The sequence below is a fragment of the Saccopteryx leptura genome, chromosome X, assembly GCF_036850995.1.
Source record: "Saccopteryx leptura isolate mSacLep1 chromosome X, mSacLep1_pri_phased_curated, whole genome shotgun sequence".
NCBI classification, from domain to species: Eukaryota; Metazoa; Chordata; class Mammalia; order Chiroptera; family Emballonuridae; genus Saccopteryx; species Saccopteryx leptura.
The window spans coordinates 11,035,815-11,048,558 of record NC_089516.1 but is presented as its reverse complement, the minus strand read 5'-3'; positions in this window follow the sequence as shown (position 1 = coordinate 11,048,558).

Genomic DNA, 12,744 nt, shown 5'->3' with positions numbered 1-12,744 from the left:
ATATTCTAAACACAGCTAAGTCCTCTATCTCAAGCCCACTTTCTCTCTGTCATACTTCCCTTTAAGCCAGGTAGTGTGGAAGTGGCTAGAACACTTTTGAGATCAGGCTGAGGGGAATTTGAATAAGAGGTACACTTAGTTTACCCTTAGTGGGAGATATTTTTGTGGTTCACAATGACTTGTGTGTATAGTTCACCAATTGCCAGCCATCTCACTATGAGTGGCTCTGGAATCCTACCAAAAGTGCCATGACAGGCAGCATTGTGACACAAAGACTGAGGAAACATTAGGACGCCTAGCCAAATTGAGATATTAACTGGACCTACAGCACCTAGAACTGCAAATAATAAGGAAGAAAGTTTGGAAAATATACAGCTTGATGTTGTAGAAAATTCTTCCCATTAATAGGCACAAGTTCACAATTCAGTTCTCATTGATGCCTAATTAAAATAGTTTTTCTGGCAGAGATGAGCTGGGTTGAAGAGTGCTGCCCCGCCCCAATGCATGTCTACCTGGAACCTCCGAATGTAACCTTATTTGGAAATAGGTTCCTTGCAGATGTAATCAAGTTAGGATGAGGTCACATTGGATTAAAATGGGCCCTAATCCAATAGCTGGTGTCCTTATAAGAAGAGGAGAAGGCACACAGAGAAGACCATGTGATATAGAAGCAGAAGTTAGAATGACACTGCCACAGGCCAAAAAATGCTAGAGCCATGAGGAGCTGGAAAAGGCAAGGAAGGATTCTTCCCTACAACTTTGGAGGGAGCATGACTTTGTTGACAACTTGATTTTGAACTTCTGGGCTCCAGAACTGTGAGAGAATAAATTTCAGTTGTTTAGCCACGTAGCTCATGGTAATTTGTTATGGCAGCTCTAGGAAACTAATACACTTAATAAATGAATTATTTACAATTATAAGCACATAAAATATCTCTTTTATTAATGAGAAGAAACTGACTTTCTGTGCTTGTATGTACAAACTCGTAGCAATAGTCTAAACAGTAAGAATGTGCATGCAAAGTTATGTGTTACATGCATCCCAGCTATCAATAACAAAAAGATGAATTTCAATGGGCCATAACAGAGATAATCCTAAATTATTTCTGTAGAAAATTATATTATAAAATTATTGACACATGAATATGTGATCAAAGAGTATCCAGTCACAAAAAAAGAAGAAAAAATATTATAGCTATATTTCAGGAAGCTAATTAATATAAAATAGTATTTTTATTTGCAATCTCTATTTTTTAAAATTTACAATTTTTTCTGAGTTTTGGTTCTCATTCTAAGTAAATATTCACGTTTGTACCTAATTTTGTATTTGTTATTTTGTATAGTTTCTCAAAGAGCTACTCCCACCAAATTCTATAAAGCTTCAGGCCCCATAAAACCTGTCTGTTCTTGGGCATGAAAAGTGGACTCCAAGGGAATTTTTTCATTAGCATCTGTTCAGAGCATGATTTTCAGAAATCTGTGGGCAAGTTAAGACCTCTGGAAGCTTATATTTTAAGTGAGCCCAATAATTTCTAGATAGATTTACAGCTCTGCACAAACAGAATTTTCACGAGCTATAGTATAAACCAGGGGTAGTCAACCTTTTTATACCTATTGCCTACTTTTGTATCTCTGTTAGTAGTAAAATTTTCTAACCGCCTACCAGTTCCACAGTCATGGTGATTTATAAAGTAGGGAAATAACTTTACTTTATAAAATTTATAAAGCAGAGTTACAGCAAGTTAAAGCATATAATAATAACTTACCAAGTACCTTATGTCAAATTTTCGCTAAGTTTGGCAGAATAAATATTTATAAAACAACTTACTATAGTTAAATCTCTCTTTTTATTTATACTTTAGTTGCTCTGCTACCGCCCACCATGAAAGCTAGAATGCCCACTAGTGGGTGGTAGGGACCAGGTTGACTACCACTGGTAAACAGCTGTAAGTTGCTTGTGCTTCTTGTGGTTTCTCAATAGCAGTTCGAATGGCATGTTGGGAGGGACAAAAGTTTGTTGTTCCAGACTGTTCCATGCACTGAAGAATGTTTGGCATCCTGGCCCCTTCCCAATGAGATGCCAGCAATAGGCTCCAGTCTTTTACAATCAGAATCATCCTCAAACATCTCCAAGTTTTTCCAGGCTCTGGGGTAGCAGGGAAGGCATCCAGAGGGAAACCCACCATAGCCATGATGCTGACTGGTGAGCACACTAGAAGAGGTGCTGAGGGGGGGCAGATGGTCCCAGGGATGAGGGCTGAAAGGTAAACCCCAGGCCAAAGATGGAGTCCTACTGCACTTCAAGGAGATACACAGAATGTGCAAGAGTCAGGACAGAGAACACTGAGTCCTGACTAGCTGGATCCCATAGTTGTGGGAGGTGCCAGCTACGTATTCCAGCAGCAGAGACAGCAGGGTGATCAGGGACAAACAGACAGGATGTCATTGCTACTGGAGGCCTGCAAGGTCCTGAAGTTTGTCATGAAGACATGGCAGCTCTCTGGATCCCTGCCTACATCTTTATCCCTTGAAGATGCTGGATCAAGCTCAGAAAGGGACTTTCATGAGATATTCTCCCAAATTTTTATTTTTTAATTGTTAGATGTTAGAAAAAGTTGAAAGAATGATACAATTTTAACCCGTAAACTCTTCATACACAGTCACCTAACATAATTTCTCCTAATATGATTCCATTATTTCTCTTTATCTCTCTCTCTCTCCCTCCCCCCTCTTGCTGAAACATTTGAAAGTAAGTAGCATAATGTGTGCTATAATTCATTCCAGCTATTAGTCTTTGTGATGGGTAATTTTATGTGCCAACATGACTGGCCAAAATATGCCCAAATTGCTGGCAAACCTTATTTATTAATGAATCTGTGAAGAAGAGATTAACATTTAAATCTGTAGACTGAGTGAAGATGGGCCTTCATCAATGCAAGTGGGCATCATCTCATCCCTTGAGGGCCTGAATAGAAAAGAAAAACAGAGGAAGAATAATTTGTTCTCTTTGCTTGAGATGAGATATCCAGAGTCTCCTATCCTCAGATATTGGTGCTCCTGATTCCAGACTTTTATATTCAGACGAGGACTCAGACCATTGGGATTCCCTGCTTCTCAGACCTTTGGACTCCAGCTGAATTACACCATCAGCTTTTCATGGTTCTCCATCTTAGAGAGGACAGAGGGTCGAGCTCCTTAGCCTCCATAACTGCATGAACCAATCCCTGCAATAAATGTCCTTCTATCTATCTATCTACCTATCTATCTATCTATCTATCTATCTATCTATCTATCTATCTATCATCTATCTACCTACCCATTCATCTGTTTATCTATCATCTATTGATTCTATTCGTTCTGTTTCTCTGGAAACTCTGACTAAAAGGGATTTGGTACTGGGAGTGTTTTTAGAGAAACAGAGTTTTAAGGATGAGTTGGTTCTCGTGTTTTTGGAATTAGCTCTCTGATATGATTAAATTTAAAGACAGTAATGACTATTTTCAGTAGTAAAGAGAGTGAATATATATTGCCAGATTGCCCTCCACAATAGCTACACCCTTTTTCACTTTTACCGGCAATGTAGGAGAGTGCTTGTTTCCCCACAGCCTTGCCAACAGTGCTTTGTCAAGCTTTAAAAAGTGTGCCTAATAGATGAATAAAAAATGTAGTCTCAGTGTAGTTTCTACTTATTGTGAATGAAGTTGAACATATTTCCTTATATTTAAGAATCATTTGTTCATATTTTTCTATGGACTATATTTGCACTTTTTTTTATTTGGCTTTGTTGTTTTCCTTGATCTTTGGGAGCTTTTTATGTATATGAGGGAGATTAGCCTTTTTTTTTAAATCAAGTAAGAGGCAGGGAAGTGAAGAGACAGACTTCTGCCTGCACCCCAACCGGGATCCACCTGGCAACCCCCATCTGGGGCTGCTGTTCTGCCCATCTGGGGCCGCTGCTCCATTGCTCAACAACCAAGCTATTTTAGTGCCTGAGGCAAGGCTATGGAGCCATCCTCAGCGCCTGGGGCCAACTTACTCATTTGTGCTATGGCAGTGTGAGGGGGAGAAAAAGAGAGAGAGGGGGAGAAAGAGAGAAGGGGAAGGAAGAAAGGTGGAGAAGCAAATGGTCACTTGTCCTGTGTGCCCTGACCAGGAATCAAACCTGGGACTCCCACATACCATGCTGACACTCTACCACTGAGCCAGTGGGCCAAGGCAGAGATTAGCCTTTTTTAAAATGAATTTAAAATTAGACATTTTTTAACTGTAAAGGAAGCCAAATACAAAAAAATAAGTAAGACAATTCTATTTATTTATTTCTTTCAACATGGAAGTCTAATGTGAACAGAGCCGTGATGCACTACGTATGGCTGGTGCTCCATAACTTTGAATCCAACAGACTTTCCTCTAGACTTCCTGAACATAAGACCAGCTGCTGATCTATACGGCAAATTGTCCAACCAGTTCCTCTATTAAGAACAGTATTATGATGTGATCTCAAAAATAACACTTTTAAAGAAGACATATTGCTAGTTTTTAAATATACTAACCAATGGGATGATTAGAAGATAGCAATCTAAGTATCCCAAAAGCCAGGTGTTTTCGTAACTGACAGCAACACTCTCGTGGCCCTCATTTGAATTTTGGGGGTATGTTTAAAGTAGAAAATAGCAATAGAAAAATGTGGAACTCAAACTACTGTCTCTAGATAAACACCTTGCAGCAATAACTTGAGAATGTTCTGAATTCAGAGAGTCTGAATGCTTTTCTGCAGCATCTGAATGGGTGTTCTCTTTGTTGAGAAATAAAAGGAGAGGAAAAGAAATCAGCTACTCTAGGGGAAGGCAGCGTGATTCTCTTCTTGAACCTTTGTGGAGGCTGAGCTGTTCTCCAAGAAAAGAGGCCTTGGGCGCGACAGGTGCTAAGAGATTGTTTCAAGTTCTCTTATTAACCTTAGAAAGAAACAGCAACACTTCTGAAGGCTGCCATGCAGGACAGCTCTCACAGGGACACGCACCAGGCTGCTTGAGCCACTTCTGTCCATAAGAGGGAAGGTCAAGGAAAATCTAGAGAAGAAATGGTGACAGCAATTTCAATGGAATGATGGACAAAACATGATTGGAGTGCGATAAACAGAGGAGAACAAGTGAAGACGTAAAGTATAGACAACTTGTTCTAGGAATTTGGGGGTAAAGGGAGTAAAAAATTAAGGCATTAAATGGCATTAGATGTGGAGTTAAGGGAGGTGCATGTGTTTTTAAAGTTTTGAAGCTTTTACAGCATGTTTGTGAGCTGGTACATGTTCTCCAGTACAGAAGGGTAAGTGATGAGGGAATTGCTGGGGCAAATCCTGTAGGAGGCAGGTGGGTGGGACTAGCTTCAGGGACATGTGACCTCTGCAAGCTCCCAGAGTCCACCCAGAAAGAGCCTGTGCTCAATTTCATGCTTTCTTGTCACAAGCTTGTAATTTTTAGTGATTTTTCTTATATAAGTGAAGTCCAGTAGAACACAGGAGCATGCGCCAGGAGCTTGGAGCCTCCTCTCTCACAAAGTGCTGTGTCCTCTACCTCCCTGGAACAGGGTTTTGCACACCCACTTTCCAGTCCCACATGGCCTCCCCCAGTCCCTGCCTCACAAGCTCACAACTTTCTGCCCAAGATGGTGGCTGGGTCACATTAGTGGGGAGAGAAGGAGAAAAGGCCGGATTTCTGCTGTCACCCTCCATTCACAGTGGGGCCTGGGTACAGGCACACACACTGAGGATTTTCAGGGCAGGCTGTGGTGTGGCCATCTTTACCCAAGATTGACATTGCCCCAGCATGTCTGGGAAGCTTAACAATCTGGGTAACTAGTGTGCCCTGGTGTGGAGGCTTAAAGGTCCCCAAGGGTCATCTGTCTGCCTTGGGATACCCATGGGAAGCCATACTCACTTCCTCAGAGCTCTCCCTTGTCTCAGTGCCGCAGGTCAGCAAGGCAGATGGTGGGAGGGGAACCCAGCAGTAGTCAGGTCTAACCATATGCAGTAAAATTTATGCCCATAATTGAAACTTTAAAATTTTTTCTTTGCCTAGAATATTAAGTAACAAATAAAAGCCCCATGACAACTTGAGAGAGAACCCTGTTAACCACTGCCAGGATTCTCTCTGTGGGAGGTGTAGCCCAAAGAATAAGCATCCTTTCCTGGGTCAGGGCTGGGGGTCAGTTTCATGGACATGTGACCTGTGCAGTTACACAGGGTCCTGGCTTCACAATGGTGCCATGCTTAGTTTAATGCTCTGTCGTGAAATCTTTGATAATTTTTGAATAAGAGTTCCCACATTTTCTTCTGTACCAGGCCCACCAAATTGTGTAGTTGGTCCTACAAGTGGGGATGGAAATCAATGCACAAGTGAGGGGTTGACCTTGGCAAAGAACAGACAGTTCATCCATAGTGGGGGAATGGAAGGCACAGTGGCAGGTAGGTTGGTGGATATGGTGGTAAGAACCTGATGTACTTCTCTCTGACTGCTTCTATGTTTCCAGTGGAATAAAAAGCAAGGTGAGAGTGAGTAAGAGGGAGAAGTGTTTGTGGTTTGAAGAAACAAGATAAGGTGTGAAACAGTAGTCTGTGAGGGTACGCTGACTGGGTCTTTCCCAACATCTGGGATGATTCATGGACACCTCAGAGGGTAATATGTTTAAAAGGTCTAAGAGAGTCAACTGGCCAGGAAGGACTGCACCCTACTCAACAAACAGGCTGCTGAAGCCAATCTTGACAACAGTTGTCCAATTTGCAAGAAGAACGTCTAAAACAAGCCCACCCAACTGAAATAGGAGCTGCTGGAGCTGTCCCAAAAGTCCCTACCATTCCCTAAATGGGAACATACCACAGTCTGAACTGCAGGTAGACAAACATGCTGTAAAAGCTTCAAAACACATGTACCTCCTTTAGCTGTACATCTAAGGCCACTTAATGCCCCCAATTTTCTACTCCCTTCACCCCCAAAGACAAAGCACTGAAATTTCTCTTTTTTATGATGTTTGTGGCCTCGATGTTGCTAAATCCCAGGGTCAGTTCTTAACCCTTATCCTACCTGACCCATCAGCAATAGTGACACAGTTAATTACCATCTCTTCCTTAAATTCTTTATTTGGTCACTGAAACACCACCTTCCTTTTTCCTTACTGATTGTTCCTTCTCGCTCTTTCCCTGTGCGTCCTTATCTTCCTGACCTCTATGCTTTGGAGAACCGCCAGACTTGGTCTTTGTGTTTATTCTCATTCTCTCTCACTCCCTAAGTGATTTTATCTAATCCCATGGCCTAAAATTCCACTTATATACTAATGCTTCCCAAATTTGTATCTCTAGCTCAGACCTCTCTCCTAAACTCCATACTGGTACATCCACCTGTCTACTGGACATCTTGACTGGAGGTCTAATACGCTACTCAACTTAACATATCTAAAATGGAACTACTGATATCACTAACAAGCCTTCTGCACTTCAGGCTTCTCCCTCTCAGTGAATATCAAAAGCTCTGCCACTGCTGCCTCCCAAAAAGATGGATTCTTTTTCTACCACACACCCCTCAAACCAATTCCCCATGGAGCCTACCCACTTCCTCCTCCAATCCTGATTGGCATAGCCTAGGCCCCTGGTTGGCAAACTGCGGCTCTTTGGCCCCTTGAGTGTGGCTCTTCCACAAAATACCACGTGCGACGCTACCTTGATAAGGAATGTACCTACCTATATAGTTTGAGTTTAAAAAATTTGGCTTTAAAAAGAAATTTCAATTGTTGTACTGTTGATATTTGGCTCTGTTGACTAATGAGTTTGCCGACCACTGGCCTAGGCCATGTATCTGCTCTCCAGCTGCAAGGAAGGCTGGGAGAATGAATTCTAACTTTAAACTTGAGAAGGAAAATTCTCCAAACCTAGGAATGGTTTTCAAAAGATGCTGAGTAGCCACAACTTAAAATTTCTTCATATTTTGAGAAAAAATACGAATGTAAACTGTCGAGTTTTCAAATGTTCATCTAATATTTTACACCTGAATCTAATATGTCCAAACCAATAACCTTTTTTTTTCTTTTTTACCCCCAGACATGTATCTTAGTTAAGTATATCCAGTAACTTGCAGGATCTTTATAGTCTTTTTTCATGAATTTAAGTCAGATCTAACCATATACAGTGTGTCTGTAAAGTCATGGTGCACTTTTGACTGGTCACAGGAAAGCAACAAAAGACAATAGGAATGTGAAATCTGCACCAAATAAAAGAAAACCCTCCCAGTTTCTGTAGGATGATGTGGCAGCATGTGCACATGCACAGATGATGACGTAACACTGTATATACAGCGGAGCAGCCCACGCCATGCCAGTCGAGATGTGGATGGTACAGAGGAAAGTTCAGTGTGTTCTGTGGCTTGCTCAATTCGAATCCGTGACCAAAGTGCAACGTGAATATCGGTGCATTTATAACGAAGTGCCACCACATAGGAATAACATCACTTGGTGGGATAAGCAGTTGAAGGAAACCGGCAGTTTGGTGGAGAAACCCCTTGCTGGTAGGCCATCAGTCAGTGACGAGTCTGTAGAGGCTATATGGGATAGCTACCTAAGGAGCCCTAAAAAATCTGTGTGTGAGCCCACATCAAACTGCACTGAATAGGTATGAAACTGGGAGAGTTTTCCTTTTATTTGGTGCAGATCTCACATTTCTATCATCTTTTGTTGCTTTCCTGTGACCGGTCAAAAGTGCACCATGACTTTACGGACACACTGTAGATTACAGAACTCTAATGACAACTACATGCATAAAGAGGTTTGGGAAAAATTCGGCTCATTCTTTACTAAATACACAATTTAATCAATGGAAACAAAAGCATTCTGGCATCTTAGAGAGTAGCCTAGCCCTGAGCAGTATCAGGCCCTGGGCATCACTATTATTTCCAGTGGAGAGCATTGGTTAATCAGGTGAATCAAGTAAGCTGAGACGGAATAGGAGAGCTTCTGCGTGCTTTACTTATTGCAAATATGATGGTGATGACCTTGAATTTAGTATCAATCACTAGTCCCTTTTGACACTGAACACATTGGGCTCTTATGTGTCCCCTGTCCCCATACTCAGGGAAAAGCTGGTTCTTTTCTCTTTCAGAACCCTTTGCTGACACATCAGTCTGTTGCCTGCTAGAGAATTAATTTGCACTTCCAACCCAGTTCTGAAACAATCTGATTCATGTAGGTTAAAATATATATAAATTATTGGATAACCAGGACACTTTTGAGTAAGTAAAGGAGACACTATTAAAAATTAGGATGGGACAATAATAGGTATAAAAACTGAAATGGTGGTCTTGGTAAAGTGGAACATCTGGTAACCCTGATATATAGATGCTCACACAATGAAATCTTCTCCAAAGCTCACAGAGAAGCTTTTTGGGATTGTCAACATGGTGAATTATAACTATTATATGTCTTCTGGGGGATGCAGTGATTTTAGGGATTGAGAGAATTCATTTTGGCTTGGTGCAATAGCATTCCACAAGGACAGACTACCTGGGATAGAGACCCAGGGATGATCCAATTCTATATGGTAAGATTCTGTTTCATATCAGAAAAACCAACATCTGGTCTGGTTCCAAACCACTGAGTTCTGGTATGAATTTATATTGTGCCAGCTTGAAGAGTTGGAGGATGATCGATACCACTTCGTTTATATTTAGAAATTCCATACCCTGCACTTGCATTGTGTATTGTATTACACCAAGATTGATGAGGTGTACCTGCACCAATGGTTTGAGTCTTCCTAGCCCAGGTGCCAGACTATGTGAATGAGTGAGCTTTCAGGTGGTTTCAACTCTAGCCATCTGCATCCATCTGAGAGATCCCAGGCCAAAACCTGCCCAGCCAAACCAATTTCAAGTCCCTGACCCATAGAAACTGTGAGAGATAATAAATTATTGTCATTGTTTTAAGCCATCAAGTTTATGGGTGATTTGTAGGCATTAATGAATAACTAGAGCAGGTACCCATATGCTGTCTCAACAGAGTATCCAACAGTCAATGGCTTTTATGAGTTGGAACTTCCAGGGAGAGCTCAATGCTGCAGCCAATAGTTTGGGGAGAATCTCAACATAAATGGTGGTTAAAAGGGCTGAGGATCAAACCAGAGGTCCATACATCCATGAAAAAGGTTAAGGAGGAGCAATCAGAGAGATAAGCCTTGGCTTCCCAAACCCTACTTTCTCATTGCTCTCCATTCTCTCAGTGGCCATTGCTTCTGTGTCTTTGCTGCTTTCACCTTATTTCTCTGGCCTCTAAACTATGAAGTTCCAGGCTTCTTCTCTCCTATATGCATTTTCCCCTTTTTATTGAATTTATTGAAGTGACACTGGTTAACAAAGTGTACAGGTTTTATATAGGTTTCAAGTGTACACTTCTATAACACATCATCTGTACACTGTATCGTAAGTTTACCACCCCAAGTCAAGTCTCTGTACATCACCATTTATCTTCCCATGCCCTACTCCATCTCCCCTGGCCCACTACTGTACATATTACCTAGGCAATATTATCTGTACTCATGACGAAATACTATTATATGCTGATGACCCCTCACTCTGAAGAGGAGCAAACCTCTCTTCCTAATACGCATGTACCTAACTGCCTGCTCTACAGAGGTTTATTAGGAATCTCGAACTCAACATGTCTAATACCAAACTCCCAGCTTTCCCCCAAACATGCTCATCTTTCAATCTTCCCCATTTCAGTAAATAATGAACCTGTCATTCAGATGGCTCAGGACAAATTTGAAGTCATGTTTGGATCCCTGCATTTATTTCATGTGTTTGATCCAGCAGCAAATCCTTTTGGTTCTACCTTCAAAATAAACTCAGAGATTGTCCATTTCTCAACCATTTCCACCACTTCCTTCCTAGTCAAAGTCACCATTGACTCCCATCTGGTAGATGACAATGATGAAGAGAGATAGAGAGTGGTAAAGCCAGAAGATAATGATTCAAAACATGAGGTTTACATATATTTTTTATGTTTTGATTAAACATTTAAGATAGTTGTAGATTCCCATGCAATTAAAAAAATAATACAGAGTTCCATTGTTTCCCCAATGATAACACCTTGCAAAACAATAGTACAAGCCCTGGCTGGTTGACTCAGTGGTAGAGTCTTGGCCTGGCATGTGGATGTTTTGGGTTCAATTCCAGTCAGGGCACACAGGAGAAGCACCCATCTGGTTCTCCAATTCTCTTCCTCCCCTCCCCCCCCTCTTTCTTTCTCTTCCCTGACCACAGCCATGGCTCAATTGGTTTGAGCACGTTGGTCCCAAGTGCTGAGGATGGCTCCATAGAGCCTCTGCCTCAGGCACTAAAAATAGCTCAGTTGCGAGCATGGCCCCAGATGGGAAGAACATTGGCCCCAGATGGGTTTTCCAGGTAGATCCCAATTGGGGCATATATGGGAATCTGTTTCTTTATCTCCCCTACTATCACTTGGAAAAGAAGAAAAGAAAACAAGACAAAATAAACAAAACAAAAAACAACTATAGTGTAATAAATATCACAGCAAGAATACAGACATTGATACAGTCAAGATAGAGAACATTTCCATCACCACAAGGATCTCTCTATTGCCCTTTATAACCGCACCCACCTTTCTTCTACCCCACCCCTAATCACTGGCAACCATTGCTCTGTTTTCCATTTCTAAAATTTTGTCATTTCAAAACTGTCACGTAAATGTTTCATACAGCTTTGTAATTCAGGGGATTATCTCTTTTTTTCAATCATCATGATTCTCTGAAGATTCACCCAAATACCCAAATTCTTTGGTGTGTCAATAATTCATTCCTTTTTATTCCTGAGTAGTACCATGGCTTGGTTGAACATTCACCTGTGGGAAGGTTGTTTTCATTCTGGAGCTATTATGAATAAAGCATCTATGGACATTCATGTACAGGTTTTTGTGTGAACACATTTTCATTTTTCTGGGATAAATGCCCACTGGTCCAATTGCTGAAGAATGTGATAGTTGTATGTTTCATTTTAAAAAATAATTAACAATTTTCCAAAGTAGTCATGCCACTTTACATTCCTACCAATAGTTTATAAATCATCCAGTTTCTCTGCATCCTTGCCAGCATTTGGTGTTGTCAGTATTTTTTACGTTAGTTGCTTTGAAAGTGTAGTGGTATCCTGTTAGAGTTTTAATTTTTATTTTTCTAATGGTTCAGTCTCAGTGTGGCTTCTTCTGTGATCCTTGGTTATAGACTCCTCTTCATTTAGTCCTGAGTTGATTTTTCAGGATGATTGTTCTTAAATTTAGTTATAACTCAAGTTTGGTCCCAGGAGGAGGCAAGTGGAACATCCGTCTGCCTACTCTACTGTCACCTTGCATCTATGTATCATTCTTTTTTTTTTTTTTTTTTTACAAAGACAGAGACAGAGAGTCAGAGAGAGGGATAGATAGGGACAGACAGGAACAGAAAGAGATGAGAAGCATCAATCATTAGTTTTTCGTTTGAACACCTTAGTTGTTCATTGATTGCTTTCTCATATGTGCCTTGACTGGGGGGCTTCAGCAGACCGAGTGACCTCTTGCTCAAGCCAGCGACCTTGGACTCAAGTTAATGAGCTTTGTTCAAACCAGATGAGCCCGTGCTCAAGCTGGCAAGCTCAGGGTCTCAAACCTGGGTCCTCCGCATCCCCGTCCAATGCTCTATCCACTGAGCCACCGCCTGGTCAGGCT